Source organism: Nicotiana tomentosiformis, chromosome 9, assembly GCF_000390325.3.
Source record: "Nicotiana tomentosiformis chromosome 9, ASM39032v3, whole genome shotgun sequence".
Taxonomy (NCBI): domain Eukaryota; kingdom Viridiplantae; phylum Streptophyta; class Magnoliopsida; order Solanales; family Solanaceae; genus Nicotiana; species Nicotiana tomentosiformis.
In genome coordinates, this window is record NC_090820.1 from 93,495,670 (window position 1) to 93,515,856 (window position 20,187).

Sequence of the window (20,187 nt, forward strand, 5' to 3'; positions counted from 1 at the left end):
ACGATTTGGGACTACGAGGCGGTACCTCGGGAGTGCCCTATTGATGTTCTTTATTTGTTGTATTGTTTGGTTCTTGTTTTCCTTAACATATAAAATTCTCATTTCCTTTCGTACTATATTTGTTGTTTCTTGATTCCGTGTTGTTGTTTTTCGTAAATTCTTTATTTGTTCATTTTTCTGTCATTCTCATTATATCATTATATCTTTCGCCTTGTTCTTATTATCTCCAGTAGGGCCCTGACCTTACCTCGTCACTACTCTACCGAGGTTAGGCTTGGCACTTACTAGGTACCATTGTGGTGTACTCGTACTACGCTTCTGCACATGTTTTGTGTAGATCCAGGTACATCCTATCAGCCTCGATATTAGAGTATTGTGTTACTGCTTAGAGACTTCAAGGTATACCTGCCCGCGTCCGCAAGCCTCGGAGCCCCCTTATATCCCGTCTTTTCCTTGTTTCTTTATGTTCTTGATAGAGAGTGATGTATAGGATTGCGCAACTTTGTATCTAGAGATTCTAACTTATTTCTTACTAGGTTTTGGGAGTTGTATATACTTTGAGTTGCAGTTTTTACTTTATACATTTGTTGACATTTTTAGCTATTAGATTATTATTTCAGTTATTCCGCGTGCTTGTTAGGCTTACCTAGTCTTAGAGACTAGGTGCCGTCACGACATCCTACGGAGGGAAATTGGGGTCGTGACTAGTTGGTATCAGAGCTCTAGGTTCATAGGTATTTTGAGTCACACGCATGTTTAGTAGAGTCTCGTGGATCAGCATGGAGACGTCCGTACTTATCTTCAGGAGGCTATGGAACTGTTAGTAAAAGCTACGCTTCTTTGATTCTGTGTCGTGCGAAATTGTTGACTTCAGGATTCTAAACTTCTGTCTTTTTATCTTCTCACAGATTATGAAGACACGTACAACTGGATCAGATGACCAGACACCCTCGCCCCCTGCTAGAGCCGCGAGGGGCCGGGGCCGAGGTAGAGGTCAAGGACGTTGCACTCATGCTAAACTCCTTGCACTTAAATTTAGTCTTCAGCTAGCACTGAATCAACAAATACTGTCGTTGGAGATTGAAACCGACTCGAGATTGGTCCTTTCACTAATAGAAAATAAATAATTTTCCTATTGATAATTCTATCTTATATGACTGCGGTTTGTTAAGGCAAGTCCTACATAACCTAGTAGTTCGACAAAAAATTAGGGAAGGGAACACAATGTCTTATCCCAACAAAAGGATCAAAGTTGGACAAAGCAGATATGAAACTCCATTTTGCAGCTCCACCTTGCTTCACGAAGGCAGCTATCCTAGCAGGCAAGTCGAGGTCTTTTTCTATGAAAAATTTATCTGAAGATATTTGTACCAATATGTCTACCTTTGGAAACCTATGTGCTTAAAGAACCACGCTACTATGTCATGTTATGTTGCAAGTAATTATTCTAGTTTTAGGAACAATGATCAAACGAGACATCTTATTTATGTAATGATACTACGTAGCATAAATAAAATCTCATATTTACCACACACAAAAAAATCAGTTATGTAGAGTTAAAAGAAACAATAACTACGAGAGAGACAAGGAAGAGAGCTAAAGCGAAAAATAAATACAATGAGTCCTTTTTCTTTTTGAAAAGAGGTTTGAAGAGTTAATTTCTTAAATTGTCACTCAACTTGATGAAATATCAGCTAACATTTTTGAGTTATTTCACTTATAAATATCTACATCATTTTAGACAATAACTTACCCAAAATTATACTAGTTTTTATGCAAAAATGCACCCGTGTATTTGAGGGACCAAAAAGTTCAATGTGTCCACTGCTCAGAAAACTACACCTCTCAGGAGATATGAAAGGGATGAAACAAAACCTAATTTTTTATCAACCAAGAAAACGTATCTACATAACATGTTGGTGTCTGTTATTCTCTCCAATATGAACTATGAAGAACTGTTTGGACAACAAGTGCTCATATTATCACAGTGGTGATTGGTTCAGGTGTTTTATCTTTAGCTTGGGCGGTGCCTCAACCTGGTTAGATTGTTGGTCCTAGTACTTTGCTATTGTTCTTGGTTGTTACTTATTACATCTCTATGCATCTTGCCGATTGTTACTATACCGACGATCATATTTCCGGCACAAGGAACTATTCCTACATGGATCCTATCCGATCCAATCTTGGTGGGCTCCAAGTTAAAAATTTTGGATGGGTTCAATATGTCAATCTTCATGAAGTTAGTATTGGATACACCATTGCATCTTCAATTAGCATGATGGAAATTAAAAGATCTAACTGCTTCCATCAACATGATGTTCAAGCTTCTTGCCAAGTTTCTAGCACTCCTTACATGATTAATTTTGGAGTAATAGAAATTGTCATCTCGCAAATTGTAAATTTTGATCATATATGGTGGCTTTCAACTGTGGTTGCTATCACGTCTTCACTTCACTATTGGTATTGGCTTAGAAATTACTAAAGTGGTGAAAAATAGAAAGGATGGAGGAAGAATTAGCATTGAAACAACAAGTGAAATCGAGCAGATTTGTACTTTTTATCAGAATTATACATGCAAAACACGTGCACAAGAACTAGTAACACTGTCAAAATCAGTAAAAATGTTATTCCAAGATAAATGAATTTGTAATTATAATTTGATGTATACGGTAGATAAATATGAATTGAAAGAATAAATACTTTATACGTGCAAATCACGTGCACAAAAATGTGTACCATTTCAATCTTATTTCTCATCTTTTTCTTCATAAATTACCATGCACGTGCCGCCAACTTTTTGTTCATATGTTGGTGTCGTCATTTGATGGAGATATATTGTTATTTCTCTTGTTATTCTTATTTTCCTCACATGACAACATAGACATACAATAATAAAAGCAACACCTAGTAGCTTGTAACAATAGTTTACTGGCGTTGGTTGTAATTGATTTTATAAGAGTTTTAATTAGGGTGTAAGATTATCTTACTAAGGTCAAACACTCAAAACCTAAACACAATCAGAACACGTGATAGAAACAAGGCATACGTTTTCTCTCTGTGACTCTCTAAACTTCAAAAACGAGCCTCTTCTCTCTAGTGCACTACCTTTCTCTGGCGACTTCCTTTTCTCCGATGAACTCTTTGGTGGGGCTTTCTATGGATATCGAATTTTGGCTATAAGATGAGTAAGTGTGTTGCTCCTCTTCCCCCTTTATTTTCTTGTAATATGTGAAATTTCATCATTGTTGCTCAAGTATATCGATATGTATTGTATTATGAAATTCACTGTTTGTGTAACTTCATTGGTTTTGGCTAAGACCAATGTGTCTTTTCTCTATTTTAAAAATAGGTTGGGAATGAGGGAGGGCTTATGAATTATCATGTTGATTATATGATATGTACTCTATTTTATTTATTTTTTATCTTTAGCTAATGTCTTATGTATATATAACGGATTACTCTATGTGAATGTAATATCGAATTCTTAACCTTGCTCCTCGGGAAGAAAGAATGATTTATTGCAGTTTTGCCTTATTGCACAGTTATTTTTGTATTTGTAACTGATAGTTGATACGATCAATAAAGTATTGAGGTTTCTTTTTTAATCTATTGTAGGATCTCATTGTATAAGAAGATGTCGATGGAGCATGATGATGTAGAATCCAATGAAATAAGTGTTTTAAGTTCCTTAAAACGGCGTAAAACTATGTCTGTAATGTGGAATTTTTATGAGCAAATTCCATTGGATATAGATCCTGTTAAAAGACTTAGGGCTAAATGTAAGACATGCAGGATATTATTTTTAGCTAACTCAAGAGCTAGAACGACAAATTTAAAGCGACATCTAGCTAAGCACGAGATTGAAGCATCAAAGCAAGGTATGCCAATTGATCATAAAGAATATCATAAAGTTGTAGCCAACGCTATAGCCAAACATAACCTCCCATTTAGTTATGTAAAATATGAAGGGGTTAGAGATGTGCATGCCTTCTTGAATCCTACAGTTAAAACCATTTCAAAAAATACCGCAAAAGTTGATATGCTTAAATTATATCATGATAACAAAGAGATGGTAAAGAATGAGCTTGAAGCTATTCTGAATTGTCACGACCCAAAACCCACTATAAGTCGTGATGATGCCCAACATCGCCGCTAGGCAAGCCAACGGTGAACTATCGGCTTAATTACTCATTTCATTATCTTTAAAATCATAAATCCCATTAAATAAATAGAGTGAAATCTGGTACTCGTAGAACACCCGTGATTTTTATTTACCAATTTCCATATAAGATATAAATTACAAGATAAAATGATAGCAAATTCGTAACTACAATAATGAACGTCCACTAGGAACCCCCAAACCCTGGTGTCACAAGTGCATGAGCATCTACTAAGAAATATAATAAAATACAACATCTGTTTGGAATACAAGTTAGACAGGAGAATGTAAGTAACTCTGATGGAGACTCTGTATGCTGCGGATCGTAACCTGGAATGCAGCTCACCATACAGTCCCCGTAATAGTCGCGCCTCTGCGCCCAAAAGACCACCAGAAAAAAAAAATTAAATATATAATATATATATATATATATATATATATATATATATATATATATATATATATATATATATATATATATATATATACATGCACAATAAGTGCAGAAGTGTAGCATGAGTATATAAATCAACGCGTACCCAGTAAGTATCTAGCCTAACCCTGGAAAAGTAGTGACGAGGGGTCAAAATCGACACTTACTAGTGGTCCAATATATCAAGTGCAATAGAAAGTAAACAAGTATGAGGCATGGTAAAAGTAAATAAACAGTGTAAACAGATATATGTACGTGGTACGATCCTCCTCTGAACAGTAAATACAAGCCCTCAGTTATCGGTCACCTCCTCAACCGGAGTATATATGTAAAATGGTCCCCACCAGATAGATCATCACAACTCAAATAAGAAAATCTCACGGATACGATGGCTTCTTGTCAAGTATTACGCAGGACGTTGCCGAGGCGAACGACCCGATCCCACAAGATTAATTATAGAAATGTCGAGGCGAACAGCCCGATCCCATAATAATGTGCACACTGCCAAGGGTCGAACGACACAAACCATAGGTACATCTATTATACTGCCGAGGCGAACGACCCACTCCCATAAGAGTATGGTACATAATCCTGCCGAGGCGAACAATCCGATCCCATTAGAGTAAGAAGCTTTAACGGGTCCTGTCGCGCCCCCTTTTTTCTTGCGAAAGCGGGCTTCGACGAGTGACAACTCTTTTTGATGGGAGATAGAGTGTTAAAAGAAGAAGATTCACCACCTAACAATTTTTAAGATGCGTTAGGGCACCTATAATGCAAATAACTCTGTTTGACTAGTCAACGCCACCAAAGATCGGGTAAGAGCTCAAATTACCTCAAAGAGAAGGTGTTAGGCACTCTTCGAGGTTCACAACTATGGGTCCCAGCCGAGCTTAAGACTATGTGGATTATAATTAGGCAAGATGATTAAATAAATAAAAGGTCAAAGAGTTTCATTATAATACAATAAGAATTGGTACGAATCTTAGGGACTACAAGGATACAAATATAACGGTCCATATTAGATGACTAAATGTATAAAGAGAAAAGGGGGTCCTAAGTTTTTTTATCCTAAAGGATAACCCCGTGCAACATAAATAATACTTCGTAACTCCTTTTAGATAGGAGTTGCTCATATTATTCAGCGGGCACAAACTATCATTTCCTGCTACCCGATTACTATGTTGAAGTTGTTTACTTAGAGCGTTCTAATTCAATTCTAGGTCGCGTCCTATGCGTGCACTACCCTTCCCATGCCTATGGTCCAAGAGGCATTGGACCTCGATTTGGGTGGTTCTAGACTTTACTTAGGCTGCTCAAAATGATAAAACTAAGTGACATTCAAAACAAATTGGACTTCACTTAAGGACCGTTAAAGGCTCAAGTTAGCCTCCACACTTAGACAACAAATGTACGCAAACAGATTTCTACATTAGGCACTAGAGAGTTTCAGAATTGAGGCAAATTGAAGTCATTAAACTCTATAGACATGGTTTCTAAACAACTACTCAGTTTAAAAGTATCTAGTACTATCATGCTGTTTATTGAGATTGTAGATTATAAGTTATTAAAACCTATAGACATGGTCTCTAATTGATTTACGTAATAGGGGGATGAAAACCATTGGGAATACTCAAAATTACTCGTGTTTGATCCTATTGCCATGCTTTCTAAGCAAGTAGCAATATTTTATAGCTAGGTTCTAATAGTTGGCAGTTGAAAACTGATTCTGTAAAACTTTGTCCCTATAGGCATGTTTTCTAGGTGAGTGATAGATATAACATTAGCTGATGAATCAATTAAGAACCTATGGACATGATATCTACATGAGGACCGGTAGAGCATAAGCTAGTATAATCCTATAGGCATGGTATCTAATGAACATGATGACGTTATGCAAATTGAAGGATGGTTATTGGCATTTGTTTCCTATAGGCATATTGTCTAGTGACACATAGTAGTGGACATAGGAATAAATAGAGTATTTAAGCTCATGCTTTGATAGTAAACAAGTTGTGTGAGTGTGTAATTCCCCTAATGGCATGATTTCTACTACTGTACATGGAAATTCAAATAGCATATATGGCAGGTTGGATAAAATAACAAGTAAATCGTATGAATCCTATAGGCATGCTTTCTACCCTTTCATGCAAACATTAAAATATACCGTTTCCCCAATTTCACTAACACCCAATTGTTTATTATAAAATTATTACAAACCAGATGAGGAATTTAAGTACAAATATAACACAAGAAATTATAGTAGGCCTACAGCAGGCCCAAAGGAGATACCCAGTATTGCCTGGGCCTTCAACAAACTCCTTCTTCGCAAATAGCATGCCCAGATCCAAACATGGGACTATGCCTATCAGCACAGCTCAAAAGTCATAGAGGAACTCAAGCCAAACCACACTATCACAAATTGACCATATGACCCAAATATTAAATTACACATAATTCACTTACACAACTCAGTTTGCAGATTATACAAATAATGTGAGGAAGAAAAGCTAAATGACGGAGACAACTCAAGTTCCAACAGCAAAGAGAGTGATCAAAGAACCCCAAATTCTAGTGTGTCAGAGTTCACAAGGGTCTCAAATGGACCCCGAGCAGTGCTCACACTAGGGAGGTCAATAGAGAGAGTTTTGGTGGCCTTGGCTTTCAGCCGGCCAAGAGTGATAGATTCAGAATAGTGTAGGTAACAAATGAGATTGAGATGACAGTGATCAAGTGATAGAATTTGAAGAGGTGCATTTATATTTTAGAAGCAGACATAGCAGGGGTGATTAAACAAAGAACATACAAGCAAAGAGAATCAACAAAAACTCAAAGGACATGTTGATATAACAAGTTCAAATACTTAGCATATTGGGCAGAAAACATTTTGTAAGAAGCATGGGAATCAGGTTTTTTGAGACTACAAGATTAACATACAAAGGTGCACAATGCCAAACGAGTTTAAAGTAGAGCACTAACTTAAAGAATTTAAAGCCTAGGGGTCCAAATTATGTTGAATTTCCATCATAATACCAGAAAATAGACATGCCAACTTATATCACTAAGACAAAACAATATCAAACATTATAAGGAAATACACGTTAAGATGGCTACTCTAAAGGTCCCAACTAATCACCAAGGGATACATGATTAGGCAAACCGAAGACATAATGAGTGACAAAATAGCATGGGAGCAGGTCATAGCTAGAGTGAAGGTCTTAACATAGAGTAGTACATATTATAGATACGAGTCAGTCATTACAGGAACCCAGAACAAAGCAGGGAAGCAAACTCATGCCAAGCAGCAAATGTACACATTTGGATACCAACACATTAGGCTAAACAAACTTAAGAGAGTCCAAATTATTCAAGTTAAGTATAAACATATCTCGGAACTGGCAGTTTTAGGTAAAATCAAATACTAAAGAAGTTCATATCACAAAACGAGTTCAATGCCAACAAGGTTGCATATAGAGATGGTCTAGAAACATATTAGGTCATGAAATTTCAGAGGTATGAATATGCAAATCATGAACACGGGAGAATAAAATTGCAAAAGCTAAGGAACTTACTAGTTATCACTTGACAAAATGACAAACAAGAAATAACAAACTCCACAATACTCTGAACGTTAGCAAAGAGCAATAGAACCCATAATCTTAGTGCGTCAGAGTTCCCAAAGTCTTCAAATAAACCCCGGGCAGTGCTCGCACCAAGAAAAGTTGGAAAATCGAATTCTGGTGGCCTTGGATTTCAACCGGCCAAAAGCCAAAGTATAGAATAAGAGAATGAGAGAATAATAAAGTGACAACCTTTAGTTTTTAATGAATCTCGTGATTCAAAGTCCGTTTCAAAGGGGAATGGTGGAGGGATTTATATAGTGTGGAAATCGAACAAGTAATCATGTAAAACAAATTATTCAAACACAAATAAGGAAGGAAGATCAATCAAGTTTAAGTAGGAACAAGGAAAGTCACATGCATAGCCTATTCCGAATCAAAATAGGTAAAGATCGGACAAACCCTAATTTGACAAATAGTCAAAATTAGCCAAAAATCTCGGTAAATCAAACCCATACGACCTTGTTGAGAGTGTATACAGATGGATTTTCGTCTGAATCTTGTGGGTTGAGGGGGATTGCACTCGATTCAGAGAAGTAATACTTTCCAAAATCAGGCAAGTACTAAGTAATACCACGAACAAATGAATGATAATGAGATTGTACAAATAAGGTAAGCAGATCGTGAAAGAATTTCATGATTTAGCCGGATTTTGAGGGAATTTGGGAAGTGGTATTTAGGGTTTGGTGTAGGAGTGAGGGAATGTAGAGGCGGCTAGGTTGTGGGAATGGGATTAGGGTTTAGGGTGAGGGGATATTAGGGAAGGTAAGGATTTATTATGGGCCGTTGATTATTTGAGATCAACGGCCAGGATCAAAGGGAAACGGGACGGGTCTTTTAAGCGGGTACCGACCGGGTCAATTGGAAAGGGGTTGTCTGGTTTGGTCTTGAGGTTATTGGGCTAGGCTACTGGGCCAATTTTGGTCCAACAATTGGCTTAAAACTGGGCTATTATTTAAATACAGAATGTTTCAAAAAATAATTTATAGATATGCTTAATAAATAAATAAAAATTATTATTTATGCACTAAAATAATTGAAAATAATAATTTAGCATTATCAAAATATAAAAATGCTATTTTGACACAAATAATGTAATAAAAAAGCACTTATGTAGGAGCGTAGGCTATTACTGTAAAAAGTTACATAAATAACTAAAAATACAGATATAATTATATGAAATGATATAAAAATATTTTAAAACATGTGTGTGGTGTAAAAATAATAAATTAGGATGATTGTGTTATTGCAAATAATTTAAGGGAATAATTAGCAAATATTCAAGTAATTATAATGCAAGAAAATAAAAAGCACTGAGAATTATGGAAAATTATGGAAAATGCTTTTATAAATCTTATAAATTAAGTAATGATGCAAAAATGATATTTTGAAAGTATATATACTTATTTGAAAAATATGAGGAAAAAATTGGGTATCAAAAGCTGCCCCTCTTTACCTGGGAATGATGGAAGAGTTGTCGGGTAAAGAAAAATGATGACCAATTTTGGCCGAATTGAGTGGGAATGATGTGATTTGAAAAACAAATGGGCCGAACCCTGGTTCCTGAGTAGCCTACATAGCCCTGGTGGTACGGGAATCAGGCCGTGTGTAGTTCTGGATCCAACTATGAACGAAACCGATGGAGTTGTTATAGGAATGTTTGCATGTTTCGGAGAGGGTTCTTTTGGGTATGATAGTATCAGATGAATTTATGCGGAGTCGTGAATGTGAATTTGAAACGTTGCGGATGTGTCACAAGGTAAAAATCTGAACGGTCACAGAGTAAAAGGTAGGCAATTACTGGTAGTTGGTTACGTTTGAAACAATTGAAGGATGTGAATGTTATGAATGAAAACCGGAGCGAAGATTGCTCCCGTTTGTAGAACGGTTACCTCCTGGATTACCTGCAAAACTTTAAACACGGTGCATGCAAATATATATATATGGGTTATTGCGAAAGTTTAAACGTGATGCAAATTCCCTTTGGACCATGAAGGTTGTCTTTGGACGGTGAGGATGATCTCCTTAGACCATGACGTCCTGGGCCATGAAGCGTATGATAAGGGATTCGCATGCCATGAAATGGTGTCCTCGGGCCATAAGGATGGTGCCTCTGGATTATGACGCCTTTGATTAATGATGTGCAATTTTGAGAGATCCTCAGGCCATGGAATGGTGTTTCCCGGCTATGAGGATGATGCCTTCAGACTATGACGCCTTTGGACAAAATGGCAATATTTCAGTGCATTAAATGCAAAGAAATGATTCCTAGTCATATGCGAGGACGAGACAAGACAAGTCTTAGTCTTGTGTGAGATGAGGGCGATGCTTAACCCTAGGTGACCAAAGAGATAGTGCTAGGTCTTAGGTAGCGTAGTGGAGATAGTATTTAGTCTCACGCAAGGAAAGGCAATGCTTAGCCTTATGAAATTAGGGAGGCAGTGCTTAGCCTCTTGCAAGAAAAGGAGACAATGCCTAGTCTCATGCAGGGAAAGGCAGTGCTTAGCCTTATGCAATTAGGGAGGTAGTGCTTAGCCTCATACAAGAAGAGGAGACAATGCTTAGTCTCTTGCAGGGAAAGGCAGTGTTTAGCCTCATGCAATTAGGGAGGCAATGCTTAGCCTCATGCAAGAAGAGGAGACAATGCTTAGTCTCATGCAGGGAAAGACAGTGCTTAGCCTTATGCAATTAGGGAGGCAGTGCTTAGCCTCATGCAAGAAGAGGATACAATGCTTAGTCTCATGCAAAGAGGGGAGACAATGCTTAGTCTCATACAAGGAAAGGCAATGCTTAGCCTTATGCAATTAGGTAGGCAGTGCTTAGCCTCATGCAAGAAGAGGAGACAATGCTTAGTCTCATGCAGGAAAAGGCAATGCTTAGCCTTATGCAATTAGGGAGGCAGTGCTTAGCCTCATGCAAGAAGAGGAGACAATGCTTAGTCTCATACAGAGAAAGACAATGCTTAGCCTTACGCAATTAAGGAGGCAATGCTTAGCCTCATGCAAGAAATGGAGACAATGCTTAGTCTCATGCAGAGAAAGGCAGTGCTTAGCCTTACGCAATTAAGGAGGCAATGATTAGCCTCATGCAAGAAATGGAGACAATGGTTAGTCTAATGCAGGGAAAGACAATGCTTAGCCTTATGCAATTACGAAGGCAATGCCTAACCTCATGCAAGAAATGGAGACAATACTTAGTCTCATTAAAAGAAAGGCAGTGCTTAGCCTTACGCAAGAAAAGCAATGATCATCTACGAGAGAGTAAAGTATTTCTTAGCTTGATGTGTTTGCGTTTAGCAACTTGTCGTCATGGACGTAGTGATTTTGTTGTGCGTATGTATTTGGGAATATTACTGTTGTGTCTATCGTACCTGCGTTCAAAGGAAAATTGTGAGTTTTACGGGGGACAGTTGGTTTGTGCTCTTGATTCCTTGTTTCGCCTTTACTCCTGTCTCGAGACCCTGTTTGAGTTACCCTAGGTAACGTCTGGCTGTCATAGAAACAAAGTTTTTGAAAACAAATGCGTGCATTTGACAAATTATTTGCGAAAATATTATTATTTGAAATGTAGTATGTGATATCAAATAATTTAGATGAACTGGTGACTGTGACACATTTCAGAGACATTGCAACATCATTGCCTTAGAATTTTGAGGGCTCTCCTCAAAATTTTGCCCAGTTTAAATGCAATACTTTTGGTTGTTCCACATATGACGAAGTTGGCTGAACTTACAATCTTGTCCCAATTTCCGATCATGGGAAAAATGAATATTTTATTAAGATGTGACCGAACCCACAGAGCTGCCTATGTATCCCCTCTTAAACGGGAATCAAGTCAAGCGTAGTTGAGTTACATCAAGTGAAGAAATTAAACAATCCTAGACATAGTATCTCTTGACTGCGTATGAGTTGATAGGTTTTGGCTAAATCTCTTTGTCCATTTCTGCAAGTATGAGTGCTCCTCCTGTTAATACTCGATGAACCATGTAGGGACCTTGCCAGTTGGGTGAGAACTTCCCCTTGGCTTCATCCTGATGTGGGAAGATCCGCTTTAGCACCAACTGCCCCGGTGTAAATTGCCTTGGTCTGATCTTTTTGTTGAAAACTCTTGCCATTCTGTTCCGGTAGAGTTGACTGTAACATACTGCATTCATTATCTTTCCATCAATGAGAGCCAGTTGTTCATAGCGACTCTGTACGCATTCTGTATCACTGAGCTCGGCTTCTTATATAATTCTCAAAGAAGGGATTTCTACTTCGGCAGGAATAACTACTTCAGTGCCATAAACCAATAGATAAGGCGTTGCCCCGAGCAGAGCAAATGGCAGCTTCTTGTGCTATTGTTTGTAATTATCTACCATTTTCCTCAATATTTTCTTGATGTTCTTGTTGGCGGCTTCTACGGCTCTGTTCATTTGCGGTCTGTATGCCGTGGAGTTCCTATGCTTGATCTTGAACGTTTCACACATGGCTTTCATCAAATCACTGTTTAAATTGGCGGCGTTGTTAGTAATGATTGACTGAATCACTATCCTTATGTTGCATTGTCTCATTACATGTAACAGTCGTAGGTTCATCGGGATAGGTAATAATAATGCTGAAAAGAAAATTGTAAAAATAATAATAAATACGAAAAGCAGTAATGCAAAAAAAATCTTAAAAACTTCAACAAGTGTGGCTCGATGGCTCAAGCAATTATTTCAAAACAGAATACTGAAAAATGTCTCAAATTCTCAAAGCTATTTTTTAAAGTAATTCATGCTAATTTGCCAGGCTACACAGGAACTCGACGGGCTCGGGATGGTGCAGCGGTCCAGTTCTTGAGAAGATGCCAGTATGCACGAATCAACCTTTGGGAATGGGAATAATCAAAAGAAATAAAAAGCAAAAGGTAACCAAGTTAATAAGGAATATTAAAAGAGTGTTCGCAATATTAAAACATGTTTCACAAAGTCATGCAATAATTTGCGTCCTAATTTGGGGACCTCATTGTGCCCGAGGTAGGCCTAAGCGACACGTAGACTTGGAGAAACTTGATGCCAACATTTGCATCATTTTATTAATGCCAAAAATGTTTACGCAATAATGATCAACACTTTGGCATATTTTTCTCCAAGTAATGCACATAGTATGATAGCGTCCATTGGGATTGTGGAAATCCCATCGGACTTTGGACGAGGTTCATCTTAACGGGTTGTTACGTTAATAACGCTTTAACCCGTACTAGGTTTAGCATGATGCATGTACATTTCAAGTTGGAGTAGGGTTTCTAGAATGGGCTAGACTGGTAATCCCAAGTGGAGAACTTGAAAGGGAAAGGCACGGGACCGTCGATTGCACCGCTGATCGACTAGTCTACCGTAAATAAGCCTTTCTAATTTAAAAAGGTAATTTTCGGAAGAGCGTGGACACTCATCAAGTACCGCTCTGATGATAGTTGGCACGAGTGGAGTATAATGTGGAGCATGCTTTATTCAGAAATAATAACACGTTGTCAAGTATTTGAATGATATGTAAAAGCAGTAAATAATATAGCAAAGTTAAACATGGAAAGAGTATAGAAGAAATACAAAAGAAAGGAGTTAGTTTAGTTCATAAAAATATATGCGGGAATGTAATAAAGCAGGTAAGGAAGTAGGCATGATATAGCAATTTTAACAAGATAAAATAGCGGTCATAGCAAGTAAAGGTGAATAGGGGGAAGGGATGTGCCTGCCATAGCTTATTTCAACAAATAAATGTGAGTAAGGGAAGGGATGTGCATGTCATAGCGGATTTTAAAAAATAAAGGTGAGTAGGGGAAGGGATGTGCATGTAACAAAGAACGTAATCCACATAAGCCAAGTTTATTATGGCAAGAGAATAAGTGTAAATCCCCAGCAGAGTCGCCATGTTGTCGCGGCCTATTTTTCTCGCGAAAACGGGCTTCAACGTGTGACAACTCTTTTGGATGGGAGATAGAGTGTTAAAAGAAGAAGAGTCACCACCTAATAATTTTTAAGGAACATTAGGGCACCTATTATGTAGATAACTCTGTTTGACTAGTCAACGCCACCACAGATCGGGTAAGGGCTCAAATTACCTCAAAGAGAAGGTGTTAGGCACTCTTCGAGGTCCACAACTGTGGGTCCCGGCCGAACTTAAGACTATGTGGATTATAATTAGGCAAGATGATTAAATAAATAAAAGTTCAAAGAGTTTCATTATAACACAATGAGAATTGGTACGAATCTTAAGGAATACAAGGATACAACTATAATGGTCCATAAACTAAGTGTATAAAGAAAAAAGGAGGTCCTAAGTTTTTTAGCCTAAAGGATCACCCCGTGCAACATAAATAATACTTCGCAACTCCTTTAATATAGGAGTTGCTCATATTATTCAGCGGGCACAGATTATCATCTCCTGCTACCCGATTACTATGTTGAGGTTGTTTACTTAGAGCGTTCTAATTCAATTCTAGGTCGCGTCCTATGTGTGCACTACCCGTCTTATGCCTATGGTCCAGGAGGCGTTGGACCTCTATTTGGGTAGTTCTAGACTTTACTTAGGCTTCTCAAAATGATAAAACTATGCGACACTCAAAACAAATAGGACTTCACTTAAGGACAGTTAACGATTCAAGTTAGCCTCCACACTTAGACAATAAATGCACGCAAACAGATTTCTACGTTAGGCACTAGACATTTTCAGAATTGAGGCAAATTGAAGTCATTAAGATCTACAGACATATTTTCTAAACAACTACTCAGGTTAAGAGTATCTGATACTGTTATGCTGTTTATTGAGATTGCATATTATAAGTTATTAAAAACTATAGACATAGTTTCTAAATGATTTACGCAATAGGGGGAATGAAAACCATTGGGAATACTCAGAATTACTCGTGTTTGATCCTATTGGCATGCTTTCTAAGAAAGTAGTAGTATTTTATATCTAGGTTCTAAATAGTTGGCAGTTGAAAATTGATTCTGTAACACTTCGTCCCTATAGGCATGTTTTCTAGGCGAGCGATAGATATAATAGTAGCTGATGACTCAATTAAGAACCTATGGACATGATATCTAGATGAGGACCAGTAGAGCATAAGCTAGTATAATCCTATAGGCATGGTAGCTAATGAACATTCTGTCGTTATGCAAATTGAAGGATGGTTATTGGCATTTATTTCCTATAGGCATGTTGTCTAGTGACACATAGTAGTGGACATGGGAATAAATAGAGTATTTAAGCTCATGCTTTGTTAGTAAACAAGTTGTGTGAGTGGGTAATTCCCCTAATGGCATGATTTCTACTAGTGTACATGAAAATTCAAATATCATATATGGCAGGTTGGATAAAATAACAAGTAAATTATACGAATCCTATAGGCATGTTTTCTACCCTTTCATGCAAACATTAGAATATACTGTTTCCCCAATTTCACTAACACCCCAATTCTTTATTACAAAATTATTATAGACCAGATGAGGAATATAAGTACAAATATTACACAAGAAATTATAGTAGGCCTACAGCAGGCCCAAAGGAGATACCCAGTATTGCCTGGGCCTTCAACAAACTCCTTCTTCGCAAATAGCAGGCCCAGATCCAAACAGGGGACTATGCCCATCAGCATAGCCCAAAAGTCATAGAGGAACTCAAGCCAAACCAAACAGTCACAATTTGACCATATGACCCAATATTGAATTACACAGAAATCACTTACACAACCCAGTTTGTAGATTAACAAATAATGTGAGGAAGAAAAGCTAAATGCCAGAGACAGCTCAAGTTCCAGCAGCAAAGAGAGTGATCAAAGAACCTCAAATCCTAGTGTGTCAGAGTTCACTAGGGTCTCAAATGGACCACGAGCAGTTCTCACACTAGGGAGGTCAACAGAAAGAGTTTTTGTGGCCTTGGCTTTCAGTCGGCCAAGAGTGATAGAATCAGAATAGTGTAGGTAACAAATGAAAGTGAGATAACAGTGATCAAGTGATAGAATTTGAAGATATGCACTTATAATTTAGAAGCAGACATAGCAAGGGTGATTAAACAAAGAACATATAAGCAAAGAGAATCAACAAAACCTCAAAGGACATGTTGATATCACAAGTTCAAACACTTAGCATATTGGGCAGAAAACATTTTGTAAGAAGCAGGGGAATCATGTTTTCTGAGACTACAAAATTAATATACAAAGGTGCACAATGCCAAACGAGTTTAAAGAAGAGCACTAACTTAAAGGATTTAAAGCCTTGGGGTTCAAATTATGTTCAATATCTATTTCAACACCAGAAAGTAGACATGCCAACTTATATCACTAAGACAAAACATTATAAGGAAACACACGTTAAGATGGCTACACTAAAGGTCCCAGCTAATCACTAGAAGATACAGGATTAGGCAAATCGAAGACATAATGAGTGACAAAACAGCATGGGAGCAGGTCATAGCTAGAGTGAAGGTCTTAACATAGATTAGGACACATTATAGATATGAGTCAGCCATTACAGGAACCCAGAACAAAGCAACGAAGCAAACTCATGCCAAGTAGTTTTAGGTACAAATAAATGCTAAAGAAGTTCATATCACAAAACGAGTTCAATGCCAACAAGGTTTCATATAGAGATGGTCTAGAAACATATTAGGTCATGAAATTTCAGAGGTATGAATATGCAAATCATGAACACGGGAGAATAAAATTGCAAAAGCTACGGAACTTACCAGTTATCACTTGACAAATAGACAAGCAAGAAAGAACAAACTCCAAAATACTCTGAACGTCAGCAAAGATCAATAGAACCCAAAATTTTAGTGCGTCAGAGTTCCCAAAGGCTTCAAACGAACCCCGGGCAGTGCTCACATCAAGAAAAGTTAGAAAATCGAATTCTTGTGGCCTTGGCTTTCAGCTGGCCAAGAGCCAAATAATAGAACAAGAGAATGAGGCAATAATAGAGTGACAACCTTTAGTTTTTAGTGAATCTCGTGATTCAAAGTCCGTTTCAAAGGGGAATGGGGGAGGGATATGGAAAATAAATTATTCAAACACAAATAAAGAAAGAAAATCAATCAAGTTTAAGTAGGAACAAGGAAAGTCACATGCATAGCCTATTCCGAATCAAAATAGGTAAAGATCGGGCAAACCCTAGTTTGACAAATAGTCAAAATTAGCCAAACATCTCGGTGAATCAAACCCATACGACCTTGTTGAGAGTGTATACAAACAGATTTTCGTTTGAATCTTGTGGGTTGAGGGGGATTGCACTCGATTCGGAGAGGTAATACTTGCCAAAATCAGGCAAGTACTAAGTAATACCACGAACGAATGAATGATAATGAGATTGTAAAAATAAGGTAAGCAGATCGTGAAAGAATTTCATGATTTAGCCGGGTTTTGAGGGGATTTGGGAAGAGGTGTTTAGGGTTTGGTGTAGGAGTGAGGGAATGCAGAGGCGGTTGGGTTGTGGGAATCAGATTAGGGTTTAGGGTGAGGGGATATTTGGGAAGGTAGGGATTTATTATGGGCCGTTGATTATTTGAGATCAACGGCCAGGATCAAAGGGAAACGGGACGGGTCTTTTAAGCGGGTACCGACCGGGTCAATTGGAAAGGGGTTGTCTGGTTTGGTCTTGAGGTTATTGGGCTAGGCTACTGGGCCAATTTTGGTCCAACAATTGGCTTAAAACTGGGCTATTATTTAAATACAGAATGTTTCAAAAAATAATTTATAAAAATACTTAATAAATAAATAAAAAATATTATTTATGCACTAAAATGATTGAAAATAATAATTTAGTATTATCAAAATATAAAAATGCTATTTTGACACAAATAATGTAATAAAAGAGCACTTATGTAGGAACGTAGGCTATTACTGTAAAAAGTTACATAAACAACTAAAAATACAGATATAATTATATGAAATGATATAAAAATATTTTAAAACATGTGTGTAGTGTAAAAATAATAAATTAGGATGATTGTGTTATTGCAAATAATTTAAGGGAATAATTAGAAAATATTCAACTAATTATAATGCAAGAAAAAAAAAGCACTGAGAATTATGAAAAATTATGAAAAATGCTTGTATAAATCTTGTAAATTAAGTAATGATGCAAAAATGATATTTTGAAAGTATATATACTTATTTGAGAAATATGAAGGCAAAATTAGTTATCAACAGGTCCTTGACCCCACTCACGAATATACGTGTGAGTTATGAAATTTAAGGAAACTTTGCAATGAATACGCACAACGCGAAAGAAATTTGTAAGGGAAGCACAAATTTCCATAGCTAATCAAGTATCTCGTCCAATTTTTAAAATAACGAGTCCATTACTCTACGCAAGTCTAATCTCAGGTCGTAATGCGAAATAAAGTGATTGAATAGGCAAGGATATCTCAAATAGCATATTTAAAACATGGCGTAGATCTTAGTCTACCCGGACATATTCAAGAATTTTAGCATACGAACGGACACTCGTCACCTCGTACGTGCGTAGCTCCCACAACATGTAGCATGTATCAAAATAACACCTATGGGATAATTTTCCCCCTCACAAGGTTAGACAGGAAACTTACCTCGCTCCGAAGTTCCATAACCGACTCCAATCCCTCTTTTAACTTCTCGACTCTAAGCCAAAAGATCTGAAACTAGTCAAACAATGTGCAATTCAATTAAAATGCTTATAATTAATCAATTTATAATAATTTTCTACTCCGCTCGAAAAGTCAATAAAGTCAACCATCGGGCCCACGTGTCCGGATTCCAAAAATTGTTTAAGACAAACTTTACCCATAACATTACGAACTCAAATATATGATTTATTTCTAATTTCACTTCCAACATCGTGGTCAAAATCCAGAATACCAATTTCTAGGTTTCTTTCAAAATCTCACAATTTCTACTAATTTTCATATTTAAATCCACATATAATCCATGTATTTTAATAACATTATGTGGGAATTACTTAAATTGCCGTAGATGACAAAAATTTCCCCTTGAGGCTCTCCAAAAATCGCCCCAACCAAGTGAAATTGAAAGAAATGGGCCAAAATCCCATATAAAATCAAGTCTGCCCAGACCCGTTCTTCTTCACGATCGTGGGAGCATCTTCGCGATAGCGAAGACTTAAAATCACTGGCACAAAAAATTTTCCTATGCGTTCACGACCACCGGGCCGCGTTTGCAAAGCCTTCAGATCCCACTGCTTCGCATTCGCGGTGTAGGCATCGCGTTTGTGAAGGCTTAACTGCTCCAGTCCCCCAACTCCCCTTCCTTCCTCGCGTTCGCGACCTCCACGCTACGTTCGCGTAGGTTGCCCCAAGTTCTCTTCTGCATTTGCGACCCCTATGTCGCATTCGCGTTGAAAAAAATCCGCATCCCAAAATCCTTCTTTGCGAATGCGTGAGACCCTTCGCGTTTGCGAAGGACAAAACCAGACACAGGCACCAGCAGCTGCAAATCACACAAACCTTGTCCGAAACCATTCCGAAACACACCCGAGCCCCCCAGGACCCCGTCCAATCCCACCAACCAATCCTAAAACATGACATGAACCTGATCGAGTCTTTAAATCACACCAAACAATATCAAAACTACGAATCGGCGATCGAAACCTTTCTTTAAACTTTCAAACAATCAAACTTCGACAACGTCTCCGATTCATACTTAAATAGTCTGGAATGACGCCAAACTTTACGCACAAGTCACAAATCACGATACGAACCTATTTCAAGACTCGAAACCCCAAACGAACATCGATAACACCAAAATCCACTTCAAATCAAAGTTAAAAAATTCTTAAACTTTCAAAATGCCAACTTACATTATAAGCGCTGAAATCCTCTCGGACCACCTGATACTCAATCTGAACATACGCCCAAATCCAAAATTATCATAAAACCCTATTGGAGCCTTCAAATCCTGATTTCGAGGTCGTTTTATTCAAAAGTAAAACCTTGGTCAACTCTTCCAACTTTAAGCTTCCGAATTGA

General features: G+C 37.6%; 1 protein-coding gene across 1 annotated transcript in view; it reads left to right on the top strand.

Annotated features, from left to right (window-relative positions):
- The first annotated feature begins 3,628 nt into the window (after window positions 1–3,628).
- The window catches only part of LOC108945627 (uncharacterized), a 127,736-nt gene continuing 111,177 nt past the window's right edge, over window positions 3,629–20,187 (top strand). Inside the window, exon 1 of the mRNA XM_070186197.1 lies at window positions 3,629–3,698. The gene's annotated coding sequence lies outside the window, so the exon portion shown is untranslated. The remainder of the gene's footprint in view (window positions 3,699–20,187) is intronic.